This window comes from Vicia villosa, linkage group LG2, assembly GCF_029867415.1.
Source record: "Vicia villosa cultivar HV-30 ecotype Madison, WI linkage group LG2, Vvil1.0, whole genome shotgun sequence".
Classification (NCBI taxonomy): Eukaryota; Viridiplantae; Streptophyta; class Magnoliopsida; order Fabales; family Fabaceae; genus Vicia; species Vicia villosa.
The window spans coordinates 52,311,204-52,329,305 of record NC_081181.1 but is presented as its reverse complement, the minus strand read 5'-3'; positions in this window follow the sequence as shown (position 1 = coordinate 52,329,305).

Genomic DNA, 18,102 nt, shown 5'->3' with positions numbered 1-18,102 from the left:
TTATATTTTTTTTGAATTTTGCGCACAGGAAATTGATTTCCCATAGGGGTAAATCGATTTCCACCTTCAATTTTCAAAAAAAATTCTTCTTGCACTGTTTTGATTTTTGCCCGACCTTTTACCTGTAAAACATAAACAAAAGAGACAAAACACATATTTTTTTGTATTTTGGTTATAGTATTAAACAAATAAAAGCTAAAAGTGCTTGATGATTCCCCTCAGAGACAATCACAGTATCAAAGATAGAGCCTCACAATGGTACTCTTGATTAATGATTAATATGTAATTGATGTATGATTTTAGGGTCAAAAATTGGGGTATGACAGATGCCCCTATTTATGTTTCTTCGGTTCGGAGATACGATGATTGGAAATCTTCGTTTTGACGAAATTGAAGAGACTTAAATATATAAAACACAATTTTTGAACCTAAGATGCAATGCAATGTTTAATGAATGTATATGATGACGATGAAACACGACAACACTGGGGAGGCAAAGGAACTCCACTGGGGAAAACAAAATGTCTTGCGGGAAGAACTCCACTGGGGAAGACAAGACTCTGTCGGAGAGACGAAACTTTGCTGGGAAAAGAAACTTCAATGGGGAAAACATTTCGCGCCAGAGAGGTTAAAGCATCCTCTTTCACTGGGGATGAGAAAAGGGGGCATCCTCATTCACTGGGGATGAGAAAATATGCATCCTCATTCACTGGGGAATCATAAGATATGCATCCTCTTTCATTGGGGATGAGAAGATATATCACATTTCACTAGAGAATCAGAATACCCAGCTTTCATTAACAGAGAACACACCATCGTTCCACTGGTGATATGAATAGAAATGCATCGACATACCACTGACGATGAAGATATAATAACATACACCAACGTTCCACTGAAGGTGAGAAGAGAAATACATCGACGTACCACTAACGATGAAGATATAATAACATACACCAACGTTCCACTGAAGGTGAGAAGAGAAATACATCGACGTACCACTGACGATGAAGATATAATAACATACACCAACGTTCCACTGAAGGTGAGAAGAGAAATACATCAATGTACCATTGACGATGAACAAGATAACAAGATACACCATCGTTCCACTGAAGGTGAACTACCAACGTTCCACTGGAGGCAGAAAAGAGAAATACATCGACGTACCACTGACGGTGAAGATATAATAACATACACCAACGTTCCACTTAAGGTGAGAAGAGAAATACATCGACGTACCACTGACGATGAACAAGATAACAAGATACACCATCGTTCCACTGAAGGTTAACTACCAACGTTCCACTGGAGGTAGAAAAGAGAAATACATCGACGTACAACTGACGATGAAGATATAATAACGTACTCCAACGTTCCACTGAAGGTGAGAAGAGAAATACATCGACGTACCACTGACGATGAACAAGATAACAAGATACACCATCGTTCCACTGAAGGTGAACTACCAACGTTCCACTGGAGGTAGAAAAGAGAAATACATTGACGTACCACTGACGATGAAGATATAATAACATACACCAACGTTCCACTGAAGGTGAGAAGAGAAATACATCAACGTACCACTGACGATGAACAAGATAACAAGATACACCATCGTTCCACTGAAGGTGAACTACCAACGTTCCACTGGAGGTAGAAAAGAGATGTACCGCCGTGCCATTGACGATAAGATACACCAACATTCCACTGAAGGTGAGGAGAGATGCACCGACGTACCACTGACAATGAAGATATAATAACATACACCAACGTTCCATTGAAGGTGAGAAGAGAAATACATCGACGTACCACTGACGATGAACAAGATAACAAGATACACCATCGTTCCACTGAAGGTGAACTACCAACGTTCCACTGGAGGTTGAAAAGATAAATACATCGACGTACCACTGACGATGAAGATATAATAACATACACCAACGTTCCATTGAAGGTGAGAGGACAATCAATAATACTTTGCTTTTCCTTTCAAAGATTGAGAATGCAAATACAAATGCATAATCTCAAAATTCATCATCCAGCGACCAAAATTCAATCCATGGCCAATATGGAAAGAAACTGCCAAATAAGACCAGATCAAGTGAGGGAAAAACTCACTGAATTTCTGTTCGTAGGCATTTTGAACAGAACAACTGAAACATATTATCCACCTAGAAACAAATTTAGTGGTGATCTCAAGGAAAGTGAGTATTTTCTGCTTAAAGACACTCTAAATGAAAGAGCAATCTGATTGACAACAAACTTCATGATAGCAAATATGAATGCATGACTGTTTTTGATGCAGGTTAATAATGCATATGCTGCCAAAACTTAGCACAAGGATTAACTCAAGAGATAGAGTACAAAAATAACATAATCAAGCAATGTCTCAAGCTGAACACTAGAGGTATCATCCACAAACATGAGCAGAAATTGCTACAAACTTTTGATGGCCTCAGAATAAATGCTACCCTCAGTAGGGGAACATCGGAGCTGAGAGAACAAAATAGCTGAGTTCTACATCATATTCAATCCAGGCCAAAAGTAAGTTGAGTGGAATACATTCTTACTCTTTTGCACATGAATACATCAACATATCCATTCCTTATAATGCACTCATGAATCAAAGTAAAACTTCTTTTATATTTTTCAAAAGGATTTTGTTGAAATCAGTTTTCTCTTTGTTTCAAAAATTACTATCAACAATAAATGACATTTTGAGAGATATGAAAGAAATAAGATTGCAAATAACAGACAAAGGCTCAAACTTTTTTAATAGAATGGTAGCTTACAAAAGGCAAGACCCCATAGATGATTACAAAGTTTGGAAAGTGGTAATTTTGTGGAAAAGGTGCATTGAAATGTAATGACCCCATCCTCTCTCTCAACTTGGAATTCCTGAGCAAAGGCTTCCGTTGAAATGTGTTGAACTTCTTCATGATAAACATATGACTGCTGATGATCAAGTCTTGTCTGATGTAGTTACTTGCCATGAATCCCTAACTTTTGCCTGGACCGCCCTTTCGGGTTTTCAGTCCACCGGGTATTTTTTTCTATTTATGTCTCTAATTTTTGCCTGGACCGCCCTTTTGGGTTTTCAATCCACCGAGACGCTCTTTTTTGCCTAAGCCGCCCTTTCAGGTTTTCAACTTAGCGAGCTGTTCTTTTATTATTTTTAGGCGAAGTATTTCTTGACTACATCAGCATTCACGGGACGTGGGAGCTCCTCTCCATCCATAGTTGCAAGAATTAATGCACCACCAGAGAAGGCTTTCTTAACAACATATGGTCCTTCAAAATTAGGAGTCCACTTGCCCCTTGAATCGGAGGTGAAAGACAAGATCCTTTTGAGCACGAGGTCGCCTTCTCTGAATACACGAGGTCGAACCTTCTTATCAAAAGCTTTCTTCATTCTTTTCTAGTACAACTGACCATGGCATAAAGCCGTCATTCTTTTTTCTTCTATCAAATTCAATTGATCAAACCTGCTCTGACACCACTCAGCCTCAGATAACTTGGTTTCCATTAAAACTCTCAACGATGGAATCTCAACCTCAATAGGGAGCACTGCTTCCATACCATAAACTAAAGAAAAGGGAGTTGCCCCGGTTGAAGTACGAACAGATGTACGGTACCCATGCAAAGCAAATGGGAGCATCTCATGCCAGTCCTTGTACGTAACAACCATCTTTTGCACAATCTTCTTAATATTCTTATTTGCTGCTTCAACAGCTCCATTCATCTTTGGCCTATAAGGCGAAGAATTGTGATGTTCAATCTTGAAACTTTCACACAGTTCTCTCATCATGCTATTATTCAGATTCGAGCCATTATCAGTGATGATCTTGCTCGGTACACCATATCTGCAGATAATGTTGTTCTTGATAAATCTGACCACAACTTGCTTTGTTACATTAGCATATGAAGCAGCTTCTACCCACTTGGTAAAGTAATCGATTACTACCAGGATGAATCGATGTCCGTTCGAAGCCTTGGGTTCAATCATGCCAATCATATCAATACCCCACATAGAGAAAGTCCATGGAGAAGAAATAACATTGAGAAGTGTCGGAGGCACATGAATCTTGTCAGCATACACTTGACATTTGTGGCACTTCTTAACAAATTTGTAGCAATCAGATTCCATTGTCAGCCAATAGTAACCTGCTCTAAGCATCTTTTTAGCCATCGAATGTCCGTTGGCATAAGTACCAAAAGAACCTTCATGAATTTCATGCATCAACATGTCTGCTTTGTGTCTATCCACGCATCTGAGCAAAATCATGTCATAATTTCTTTTGTACAAAACATCAGCATTGATGAAGAAACTGCCAGCCAATCTCCTCAAAGTTTTCTTACCCTTATTTGATGCCCCAAGTGGGTACTCTTGAGTCTAAAGAAAATGCTTAATATCGAAGTACCAAGGCTTCTCATCTGCTGACTCCTCAACTGCAAATACATGAGCAGGTCTATCATGACGCCTGATTGTAATCTGAGGCTCCTCATTATGGAAATTCACTTTGTACATGGAGGACAATGTGGCTAATGCATCAGCCATCTGATTCTCATCTCGAGGGATGTGGTGGAATTCAACTTTGTTGAAGAATGTCAATAGCCTTCTGGCGTAATCTTTGTAAGGGATTAAACCAGGATGACGAGTTTCCCATTCTCCTTTAATCTGATTAATCACAAGCGCAGAATCTCCATAAACATCAAGAATCTTAATTCTCAGATTAATGGCCTCTTCAAGCCCCATGATGCAAGCTTCGTACTCAGCAATATTATTTGTACAATCAAAACATATCCTTGCAGTGAAAGGAACATGCGAACCTTGTGGAGTGATAATCACAGCACCAATACCATGGCCATGAACATTAGAAGCTCCATCAAAAATTAAACCCCATTTGGATTCAAGATCTGGTCCTTCTTCTGGGAACGGTTCATCCCAATCTTGAGCTCTCAAATACATTATATCTTCATCTGGGAAGTCCATTCTGATAGATTGACGGTTATCAATTGGTTGGTGAGCGAGGTACTCTGCCAACACACTTCCTTTTACAGCTTTTTGAGCTCGGTATTCAATATCATATTTAGATAACAACATTTGCCAGCGAGCAATACTTTCGATTAACGCAGGTTTTTCAAATATATACTTAATTGGATCCATTTTGGAAATCAATACGGTGGTGTGGTTCAACATATACTGTCTCAGTCGGCGAGCAGCCTACACCAAAGCACAGCAAGTTTTCTCAAGCAGCGAGTACCTTGTTTCGCACTCAGTAAACTTTTTACTGAGGTAGTATATTGCATACTCTTTTCGACCAGACTCGTCATGCTGACCCAACACGCATCCCATTGAATTCTCAAGCACTGTGAGGTACATAATCAAAGGTCTTCCCTCAACTGGAGGGAGATAAATGGGAGGTTCAAGCAGATATTCTTTGATGTTGTCAAAAGCTTTCTGACAATCTTCATTCCACACACATCCCTGATTTTTCTTTAACAACTTGAAGATTGGCTCACAGGTAGCAGTCATATTGGAAATGAACCTGGAGATATAACTCAAACGTCCGAGGAAACCTCTCACTTGTTTCTCAGTCTTTGGTGCTGGCATTTCCTGAATTGCTTTGACTTTATCAGGATCTACTTCAATTCCTCTCTGACTGACAATGAAACCCAATAATTTTCCAGAACGGACTCCAAAATTGCATTTGTTTGGATTTAAGCGGAGACGATACTTTCTCAAACGTTGAAATAACTTTAAAAGATCTTCCATATGCCCTTCCTCTGACTAGGACTTGGCAATCATGTCATCCACATAAACCTCAATTTATTTGTGCATCATATCATGGAAAAGAGTATTCATGGCCCTCGGATACGTCGCACCAGCATTCTTCAACCCAAAAGGCATTACTTTGTAGCAGAATGTCCCCCATGGCGTAATAAAGGTTGTCTTTTCCATGTCTTCAGGTGCCATCTTAATCTGGTTGTATTCTGAAAAACCATCCATGAAGGAGAAAACCTCAAACTTTGTCGTGCTATCTACCAACATATCAATGTGAGGTAGAGGAAAATCATCTTTCGGACTGGCTTTATTCAAATCTCTATAATCAACACACATGCGAACTTTTCCGTCTTTCTTCGGAACAGGCACAATATTGGCAATCCATTGAGGATATACAGACGTGACAAGGAAACCTGCGTCAATCTGCTTCAAGACCTCATTCTTAATCTTCTCCGCCATATCGGGATGACTCCTTCTTAGCTTTTGCTTGATAGGAGGACATTCTGGTTTCAATGGAAAACGATGCTCCACAATATCTGTGTCCAACCCAGGCATGTCTTGGTAGGACCACGCAAAAATGTCAACATACTCTTTAAGAAGCTCTACCATCCTCTTCTTAACATCTTGACCAAGCAGTGCCCCAATCTTGACTTCCTTCTTATCCTCTTCAGAACCCAAGTTGATGACCTCCAATGGCTCTTTATATGGCTGAATGGTGTCTTCCTCGTGCTCAAGCAGTCTGGAAATCTCATCAGGAATACATTCATCACTCTCTTCTTCCACCTCATACACAGGACACTCGAAGTTAGGAGAGGGTGCAGGGTCATTACTTTCAACGGTTTTATTGATTAATCTACACAAGTGATTATTATTTTAGAAAAAGGAAAGATGTATGCAAACATGTAATCGTGCAAATTATGGCAAATGAAAACATTTTTTAAGGTTTTTTGTGTTACCATTTTCCAGAAAAAGCAAAAAGATAAAAAACATGTATATGCAGAAACAAAATGACTTTTATTGATGATTTTAATGTTTAAAACAAACAGAAAAAAGCCCCAACAACTTCACTCTCATCTTGGGCAGAATGAAAGGATTTTGAAAAACATAAAAGCAAATTACTTTGAAGCATGAGTACACTCAGGAATGTCAATGGTGATCCAATTCTTAATCATCTTTCCATGGGTCACAAAGCTTGTCACTTCTGGCTCTGGTTTGTCTTCAATAATAGTGTTCACTTCTGGAGGAGTCGGATGTAGAAACCCAGCACTATGGAACATCTCCTGATAAGGACGAAAAGCAGATTCAGGCTTCATCACAGACTTGTCTGAGACAGAAAATCCCAGACCAGCTCTATTCTTGTTCTCTTGCAGACTCACCACTTGTCCCCATACTCCTGAATGTCCATTCTGAACCACCAGCTGAGCATCTTTGAAGGAGGCAATGGAAGCTTCATCCTTTTTGAATTCATCATTAACAGACAAGGCTTGGAATGTAGTTCCAATGACTACTTCATCAGCCTCTATGGTACGGAACGAAGAGAGATGACTAATCAGCAAAGCTTGCTCTCCATTCACAACGACCATCTTTCCATCTTTCACAAATTTCAACTTCTGGTGAAGAGTCGAAGTAACTGCCCCAGCTTCATGGATCCATGGGCGTCCCAATAAGCAACTGTATGCAGGAAAGATCTCCATCACTTGAAAAGTAATCTTGAAGACAAATGGTCCAATACTAATAGGCAAATCAACCTCTCCAACCACTGATTTCTTCGATCCATCAAAAGCCTTGACAATCACATTGCTAAATCTCATTGGTGTGCCACCATAAGACAGCTTAGCAAGAGTAGATTTTGGCATGACATTCAGCGATGAGCCAGTATCGATCAACACATTAGACATCGAGTCCTTTTTGCAACTATCAGAGATGTGCAAAGCCAGATTATGATTTCTCCCTTCCTCAGGCAAATCTTCATCACTGAAGCTCAAATTGTTACATGCAGTAATATTACTCACAACCCCATTAAACTAATCCAACGTCACATCATGATCCACAAAGGCTTGATCAAGTATCTTCATCGAAGAATCCCTATGAGCAGGAGAACTCGTCAGCAGCTCCATTATAGAGATCTTGTACGGAGTACGATGCAACTGATCCACAATCTTATAATCACTCATCTTGAGAAGTTTCAAAATCTCATCCATCTCCTTTCCTGAAGATGACCCAGCATTCACTCTTGTCGCATCATTATTGTTCACAGGCACTTGAGTAGGATACCTCTGGACATCCACAACTGTTTGGGCCTGAGTAAAAACTCGTCCACTTCTAGTCACTCTACTAACATCTGCTATATTCTCAACAGAAGATAGAGGCTTAATCTCGACTTCTTTTCCAGCTTCCAGCATGGTGGCATTGTATCTGTAAGGTACAGCTTTGTCAGAACTATAAGGTTCAGATCCAGGCAAACAAATCACAAGAGGTTCTACAGCAGCTTTGCCATAATAACCAATCTCTACCAATGATCCTCTGATGTGTTTCACACGATAAATCTTATACTTCCCAGGACACCCATACACCATATTCACAGCAGACGCTTCATGAGTCGGCAATGGATTGTTCTGCACATTTGGGCCAATATCACGGAAGGAAATCATACCAGAACGGACTAATCTCTGAACTTCATTCTTCAAAGGCCAACAATTTCAAAGGCCAACATTTGGGCCAATATCACGGAAGGAAAGCATACCAGAACGGACTAATCTCTGAACTTCATTCTTCAAAGGCCAACAATATCTCCTAGGAGTATTCTGATGAAAAGCACAAGTGGCATCAACTTTGTACCACCAAGGGAGTTTCTCTGGAACAGGAAGCGGTGACCTTGGTTGAACCAACTTCTTATGAATTAGTGCAGGATATAGTTCAGTATATGTCATGGGGATAGGATCAACATTAACTCGAGGATACAGATTCCGCCTTGCTGGTTGTTGATTAACAAGAGCTACAGGCATTGAATTCACAACAGGAGTCACTGACGCCACTTGTTGAGATTGACTTCTGAATCGACTATTCCTCCCATGAGAAACAGCATTAGCATCTGATTCCTTCTTCTTCTGGAATGAAGAACCATACTTCTTCGCACCACCAGACGAATTGTCATACCGAACCAGACGACCTACTCGCACAGCTTCTTCCAACCTGACACCCATACCCACCATTTCGTTGAAGTCTACAGGAGCACTTGCAATCATCTTCTCATAGTAAAACGGACCAAGAGTCTTAAGGAAAATCTTAGTCATCTCATTCTCTTCCATCGGAGGAATCACTTGGGCGGCAACCTCACGCCATCTCTGAGCATATTCCTTAAAGGATTCCTTTTCTTTCTGCATCATAGCTCACAGTTGATCCCTATCAGGAGCCATGTCCACATTATACTTGTATTGTTTCACAAACGCCTCAACTAAATCATTAAAAGTGCGAATATGGGTGCTATCAAGGCCCATATACAACTTAGAAGTAGCTCCAGTCAAACTGTCTTGGAAATAATGGATCAACAGACGTTGATCATCAGTGTGAGTGGACATCTTCCTTACATACATCACCAGATGTGCCTGAGGACAGGAATTTCCTTTATACTTTTCAAATTCAGGCAGCTTGAACTTAGCAGGTACTTTCACATTGGGAACAAGGCAAAGATCATGCACATTCTTTCCAAACAGTTCTTTCCCACGCAGGGCTTTCATCTCTTTCTGCAATTCTTCAAACTGATCTTAGAAACCATCCATTCTGTCATAAATTTCACTTGGAGCAACATCATAAATGGGCTCTGGGACAAAAGGACCAATATGAACAATAGGAGATGTGTTGACCATAACAGGAGTCAACGGACGAGTCATCTCAGGAACAGATAGATAACCTTCAGGCATACCCCAAGGATATCCATTAGGCATACGTTGCTAAGTAGCACCAACAGGAACAGCAGGAATTGTTGTAGCAGCAATTTCAGAAATCACAGTGGCTTGACCCTGTGCTTGGGCATTGGGAGGAGGAACCTGATTTTGATTTTGATTCTGATTCTGATTCTGAGCAGCCATCAATGTCTCAACCAGAGCAGTGAGACGTTCCACACCAGATCTCAAAGTAACAACCTCTTCGCGTAGCTCACGATTCTCTTGTTCAAGACCTTTCATCTTCTTCTTGCAGTTAGCTCGAGTGTTATACCGGTGAAACAACTTGATTCTGTATGAAGAACACTGAATAAGACCTCGGGAATATTCTCGGAAGCAAGACCAAAATGCGGAATGATGCATGAAATGCAATGCAAATGATCTTTATTGGTTTTCAAGGAACTTTAAGACATCAATTGTAAACATTAACAAAAACAACATAAAACATAACAATATTCTTTCTTTAGTAATGGAAAAGCTTACAAAAGGGATTCAAAGATCAAAATTACAAATCAAATGAAAATCTAAAAACTAGAAGGGAACACTTCTAACGAGGATCCAACTCCTCTATGCAGCTGAATCTTCTTGACTACTAGAGGAAAATAAATCCTCTTGTTGTCTCTTTCACTTTTCTCCATGTTGTTGAAGTAGCTCTTCTTGGTGACGAATCTGATCATCCTTTTCCATCAACCAACCATCTTGGATATCAAGCATTTCATCCTTTTTTTTCAAGTGTATCTTCAACTCTTTATTCTCAGTTTCCGAAGCATGAAACTTCTTCTCCCAAGCATCTCTTTCCGATCTCAACTTAGCCACGAGCTCTAGATGCTCCTCACTACTTTCAACAGGAGTAGTGAAAGATAATGGTGGAGTAGTGAGTAGAGAAGGCTCCTCGAGTAAATAAGGCATCTGAAAGGTGTGGGCTCTAGATTGAACCCAATCAGTATAGTCTTTGAGAGCAACACATTGTTTCTTTCCCAAGTGCCTCTTCCTATCGATATGGTGCCAAGCACGCACAAACCGATTTCTCATATCCGAATTTCCATCTTGATTAAGATAGAAGATTCCTGACACAAGAATACTAGCAGGTCGCTCCTTCATGGGGTAGCAAAATTGACGCCTTGCAAGAATGGGGTTGTAGGTAATTCCTCCTTGTATACCAAGAAGAGGTACATTAGAGAATTCTCCACAACTATCAATAATCTCGCCAATTTCATAAGCAGGATTGTACCAATGGATATTCCCATTAGTAAGAGGCATGATCTTCTGAGACCATGAGAGTCCGTCAGGATTGTTCAAGAAATTCTTAGTCTGAGGTAAGTGCGAAATAAACCACTTCTAGAGCAAAGGAGCGCAACAGTTGATAAGTCCACCTTTCTTATCAGTCCTATAGTGAATGGAATGATAAGTATCCCCAAGCAAAGTAGGCACAGGATTCCCAATCATGAAAATTCGAATAGCATTAACATCGACAAAGTTGTCAATGTTGGGAAAGAGTATCAAACCATAGATGAGCAAGGCCAAAAATGTCTCAAAAGCAATCATACTTCCTTTACTAGCCAGCATAGAAGCCTTTCCAATCAAGAACTTAGAAATCAACCCCCAAATTCCTCCTTTTTTGGTCATATTTGCTTTCACATATGATATTTTCAACTGAAGAAGCTCTGCTATCTCATCAACCTGAGGCTCTTTCTCCAAACCACTAAACAGTATATCATTCGTAACTGGCAAACCAATCCAATAACAATACTCCTCCAAAGTGGGCATAAGCTGATAATCCGGAAAGGTAAAACAATGATAAACCGGGTCATAAAACTGCACAAGAGTCTCCAGAATTCCCTTTTCCACTTTGGTCTTCAAGATAGAGATCAATTTCCCATAACGGTTTTTGAAGTTGTCAAGATTAGGAACCAAAGTTGCTAGCTCTTTCAATTCCTTTGCACTTGAATTCCTGAAAGTGTACTTCTTGATGCTTCTCTTTTGATCCATGGTACCTGTGATGTTTACAAACAAAGTCTCTAAGTTCCTTGAAAACCAATTGTGAAGAACATTTTTTATGAATGCATGAATGCATGGTTTATGCATCAATCACAATCAAGAGCACACAAGATCACATCAAATCACATAAAATCACACAGTCCAGGTTCAAAGGTTCGACGTCACGAGCATGGAGCCATGGGTCTACCCATCCCACAAGGTGTGTTCTAAGGAATTTTGTACCTGCCAATCGGGTTCTACAAAGGTTCCCAGAGTTTTCAATCTTCTATCGGATATTACCGGCACGCACAATTGCTCATGGGCGCCAATAATATGCCTAAAAAGACCTCGTCTGAGCGTAGTATCGCATAACAACAAGCTCAAATTGGTACTTGATCTTGTTTCTGCACTACATCCTAAAAAGGCTTAGATGGGTTAAAAAGGTTCTAGGCCATTCAGCTTCTACGGACACTCACTATTGAAAGTAATAGCGTTATCACAATGGTTCGTAACAACCTCTACTACCTTCCATGAGGCCTCCACTGATTGGGGTTCCACCATATGACCCTCATGGTAAGGATGGCTCCTGACATGCGACTATTGGTCTTACCACCTCCTATCTCAAGTTACTCACCAAAGTCCGGGTTAGAACTTTATCTCATCACAGAGGAACCATCGAGCACCAAAAAGAAAAAAGAAAATAAACAAACAAAACACACAACAATATATACAGATAAAAACACACAGATAAACAAAAATAGGCTTAACACACTTAAAACTGCTTTGAAGTCCCCAGTGAAGTCGCCATTTTTCTGTAGCGGGGAAAATCTGAGATCGAAGCCATGGAATTGACTCGACTCAATATTCCGTTTGAAATCGCCACCGCGCTTTATTTTTTCAAAGGAAAAGGGAAAAGAAAGAAAAACCCAAAGTTGTTTTTTAAAACAAAAAGAGAACTCAGGTTCGGGTGTTGATTATATGAGGGGAAGGTTTAAAGCACCCCTCATATCTGTGGTACTCCACTGGAACCTTTTTGAAAATCTGTGTCGTGTGTGCTAAAAAAAGGGTTTATTTTATTTTTAAAATAAGCTCGGCAAGGCGTTAATCCTTGTGCCTACATACCTCCTCGATGCAATTGAGAAGTCAGAGCTAATGTAGTTCCGCTTAAAGGGAAAAACGTTTTAAAAACGAATAAACACTTTATCGTCGTCGGAGAGAAATACTCAGCCGTTGACCTTGAGCATGAGAACAAACGAATTTTTTGCATCGCAAATGAAAGAAGGGCTCCAACTTGGATAAAATCAACGAGTATGCCACTAGCTCTCTCACGCGGAAAAGATCTCATTATATCAATCATTTTCAAAATCGTGGGGTTTAACCACTCGTTTCGACGATTAATAGTGTCTAAACTTTTGAAGAGAAGGCCACTAAGGGCAAAAGATATTTTTAAAGAAAAAGTTTTGAAAAGATTGCAAACATAAGAAGGTTTCTGAAAAAGGGAGAAGATTTTGAAAATTTAAGAATGGGAAGAGATGAAGAGGTTATCCTATTGCGTAAAATAAAAGCTAAGGAAAGAAACGGTCTAACCGAAGAAGAAGCCAACACTTGACATTATGAGTCAAGGTAGATTTCCCATCCTTTGGACTTATCAATACCAAACCAAAATATTACCACTTGGGGATCCAGATGAACTTATTATCTTAGCACCACTTTGCATTAAGCACATTAAAATTCTGACGAAAATCGGGCAGAGTAACGGCTGTTTTCGGGTAAAATCCTTATCTCAATGCCTTGGAATTAACCATCAAGGACTTTCAAGGAAATACCTCCATACACAAACAGACAACAATCCAATGCCAGACAGACAGAATAACAACAGAATAAGGGTCCAGAGGCACTAAGCCCATAAGTCCGAATCTCCAAAATGCTCAGGATAGTAACCAATAGTCCAAAAGAGAGCCTTAAGAGTTTTTTATATTTTTGTTGATTATTAGTGTTTTAGCATAAAAGTAAAGTATGGTCCAAGTGGACAAAGAGAAAATAGCGGAAACATAAACATAGTGTCCAAATGGACAAAGAAAAAAAAATAGCGGAATGTAAATATGATGAAATGATAAAGTAAAGCAATAAAGCAAAATATAAAGAGCAATATATTAAATTGCGGAAATTAAAGTCAATTGTTAGATGTTAAAGATAACCATCTTGAAACTTGTCAAGTATGTTATCAAAGTTAGTAAGAAAGATCGATGGTGAGTGAAGGATGTTCTCGGATTTAAATTCAATGGACATTTATCAGAAGCTTGATAAAATCATAGCGACTACACGATAAACCTCCAAAAGTCTTAAATCAACCGCATACAATTCTCTTCCATATTTGATCTTTTTGATTCGGGACACGAAATATTGCGCTATGTTAAGTAGATCGCCAAGTGATTTATGTAGAAATCACCCTACAACGAGGCTGGTCAAAACTTTATGTGCTAATGCATGCGAGAGAAGCGATATGTAGATCACTCTCCGAAAGCAATACCGCATGAAAAGAAAAATGGTGAATGATCTAGTCTTTACCAAGAATCCATAAGAATTCTCAAGGTATTAAGACTTTCATCGATCAAAATAAAGAGAAACAAAAGATGGAACCACATTAAAAGCTCCTTTCATCCATAATTTCAATCACATAATTTTGCGGATTTGGATTCTCATCCTATCGACGCCCTAAGTCCATTGAAATTAGAGAGAAATTAGGCCTCTAATTTGTGATTCAAAGAAAATATCAAAAGAATGGAGTAGAAGAAGAGTTAGAACCAAAAACAAGTCAAAAATAGCAAAAACAAGCATTCTAACTCACTGGAAATCGATTTACCTCTGTAGGAAATCGATTTCCTGCCTGCAGAATTCAGATCTGGCGCAAAAAACATAGTGGAAATCGATTTCCCTCTGTAGGAAATCAATTTCCTGCCCACAGTTTTCAAAAATACAGCATTATGAACTTTGAAACTTGATTTAGGCAAACATACAAACACCTTATGATCACATATCGATTGGAGCACGAATTTTCCACCAAATCACCATCAAATAGGACCAATATAGCATCAAAGATACATTGAACCCAAGCCACAAAGATCTACATCTTAGAGTTTAGGAATTTACCAATTCTTGAATCAAATGTTGAAGTAACTTCAAGAACAAGCACAAAGTGTGTAGATCCTTCAAAATTGGAGATGAACAAACAAAGCAAAGAGAGAAATGTAGGAGGTTTAGTTCAAAATTAGTAAGATTCAATGTGAATCTCACTAATTCTATGAAAATGAACTTTGGGTGAGGGTTTTGGAAAGGGTGAGAAATGAATTTGCAAGCAATTTTTTTGCTCTCCAAGCTTGAGAAGTGAGAGAGTAGAGACCTCTATTTATAGGATGAGAGCAAGAGTAGTGGCAATTTGGTCATTTGCTCTTGGCTAATTAACTTGTGTTTAATTGGTACTTATATGGCATTTAAATGGTAAAAATGGTAAAATGAGGTTTAAGTGGGTTTAATGAAGGGATTAATTTTGGTGAGGCGGAAAATTGGTAAAATGATCAAATAAAAAGGTGCCAAAATGATGTCAAGCTTCCCTCCTTATATTTTTTTTGAATTTTGCGCACAGGAAATCGATTTCCCATAGGGGGTAAATCGATTTCCACCTTCAATTTTCAAAAAAACTTCTTCTTGCACTGTTTTGATTTTTGCCCGACCTTTTACCTGTAAAACATAAACAAAAGAGACAAAACACACATTTTTTTGTATTTTGGTTAGTATTAAACAAATAAAAGCTAAAAGTGCTTGATGATTCCCCTCAGAGACAATCACAGTATCAAAGATAGAGCCTCACAATGGTGCTCTTGATTAATGATTAATATGTAATTGATGTGTGATTTTAGGGTCAAAAATTGGGGTATGCCAGATGCCCCTATTTAAGTTTCTTCGGTTCGGAGATACGATGATTGGAAATCTTCGTTTTGACGAAATTGAAGAGACTTAAATATATAAAACACAATTTTTGAACCTAAGATGCAATGCAATGTTTAATGAATGTATATGATGACGATGAAAAACGGCAACACTGGGGAGGCAAAGGAACTCCACTGGGGAAAACAAAATGTCTTGCGGGAAGAACTCCACTGGGGAAGACAAGACTCTGTCGGAGAGACGAAACTTTGCTGGGAAAAGAAACTTCAGTGGGGAAAACATTTCGCGCCAGAGAGGTTAAAGCATCCTCTTTCACTGGGGATGAGAAAAGGGGGCATCTTCTTTCACTGGGGATGAGAAAATATGCATCCTCTTTCACTGGGGAATCATAAGATATGCATCCTCTTTCACTGGGGATGAGAAGATATATCACCTTTCACTAGTGAATCAGAATACCCATCTTTCATTAACAGAGAACACACCATCGTTCCACTGATGATATGAATAGAAATGCATCGACATACCACTGACGATGAAGATATAATAACATACACCAACGTTCCACTGAAGGTAAAAAGAAAAATACATCGACGTACCACTGACGATGAAGATATAATAACATACACCAACGTTCCACTTAAGGTGAGAAGAGAAATACATCGACGTACCACTGACGATGAAGATATAATAACATACACCAACGTTCCACTGAAGGTGAGAAGAGAAATACATCGACATACCACTGACAATGAACAAGATAACAAGATACACCATCGTTCCACTGAAGGTGAACTACCAACGTTCCACAGGAGGTAGAAAAGAGAAATACATCGACGTACCACTGACGATGAAGATATAATAACATATACCAACGTTCCACTAAAGGTGAGAAGAGAAATACATCGACGTACCACTGAGGATGAACAAGATAACAAGATACACCATCGTTCCACTGAAGGTGAACTACTAACGTTCCACTGGAGGTAGAAAAGAGAAATACATCGACGTACCACTGACGATGAAGATATAATAACATACACCAACGTTCCAATGAAGGTGAGAAGAGAAATACATCGACGTACCACTGACGATGAACAAGATAACAAGATAACAAGATACACCATCGTTCCACTGAAGGTAAACTACCAACGTTCCACTGGAGGTAGAAAAGAGAAATACATCGACGTACCACTAACGATGAAGATATAATAACATACACCAACGTTCCACTGAAGGTGAGAAGAGAAATACATCGACGTACCACTGACGATGAACAAGATAACAAGATACAACATCGTTCCACTGAAGGTGAACTACCAACGTTCCACTGGAGGTAGAAAAGAGAAATACATCGACGTACCACTGACGATGAAAATATAATAACATACACCAACGTTCCACTGAAGGTGAGAGGACAATCAATAAGACTTTGCTTTTCCTTTCAAAGATTGAGAATGCAAACACAAATGCATAATCTCAAAATTCATCATCCAGCGACCAAAATTCAATCCATGGCCAATATGGAAAGAAACTGCCAAATAAGACCAGATCAAGTGAGGGAAAAACTCACTGAATTTCTGTTCGTAGGCATTTTGAACAGAACAACTGAAACATATTATCCACCTAGAAACAAATTCAGTGGTGATCTCAAGGAAATTGAGTATTTTCTGCTTAAAGACACTCTAAATGAAAGAGCAATCTGATTGACAACAAACTTCATGATAGCAAATATGAATGCATAACTGTTTTTGATGCATGTTAATGATGCATATGCTGCCAAAACATAGCACAAAGATTAACTCAAGAGATTGAGTACAAAAATAACATAATCAAGCAATGTCTCAAGCTGAACACTAGAGGTATCATCCACAAACATGAGCAGAAATTGCTACAAACTTTTGATGGCCTCAGAATAAATGCTACCCTCAGTAGGGGAACATCGGAGCTGAGAGAACAAAATAGCTGAGTTCTACATCATATTCGAACCAGGCCAAAAGTAAGTTGAGTGGAATACATTCTTACTCTTTTGCACATGAATACATCAACATATCCATTCCTTATAATGCACTCATGAATCAAAGTAAAACTTCTTTTATATTTTTCAAAAGGATTTTGTTGAAATCAGTTTTCTCTTTGTTTCAAAAATTACTATCAACAATAAATGACATTTTGAGAGATATGAAAGAAATAAGATTGCAAATAACAGGCAAAGGCTCAAACTTTTTTAATAGAATGGTAGCTTGCAAAAGGCAAGACCCCATAGATGATTACAAAGTTTGGAAAGTGGTAATTTTGTGGAAAAGGTGCATTGAAATGTAATGACCCCATCCTCTCTCTCAACTTGGAATTCCTGAGCAAAGGCTTCCGTTGAAATGTGTTGAACTTCTTCATGATAAACAGATGACTGCTGATGATCAAGTCTTGTCTGATGTAGTTACTTGCCATGAATCC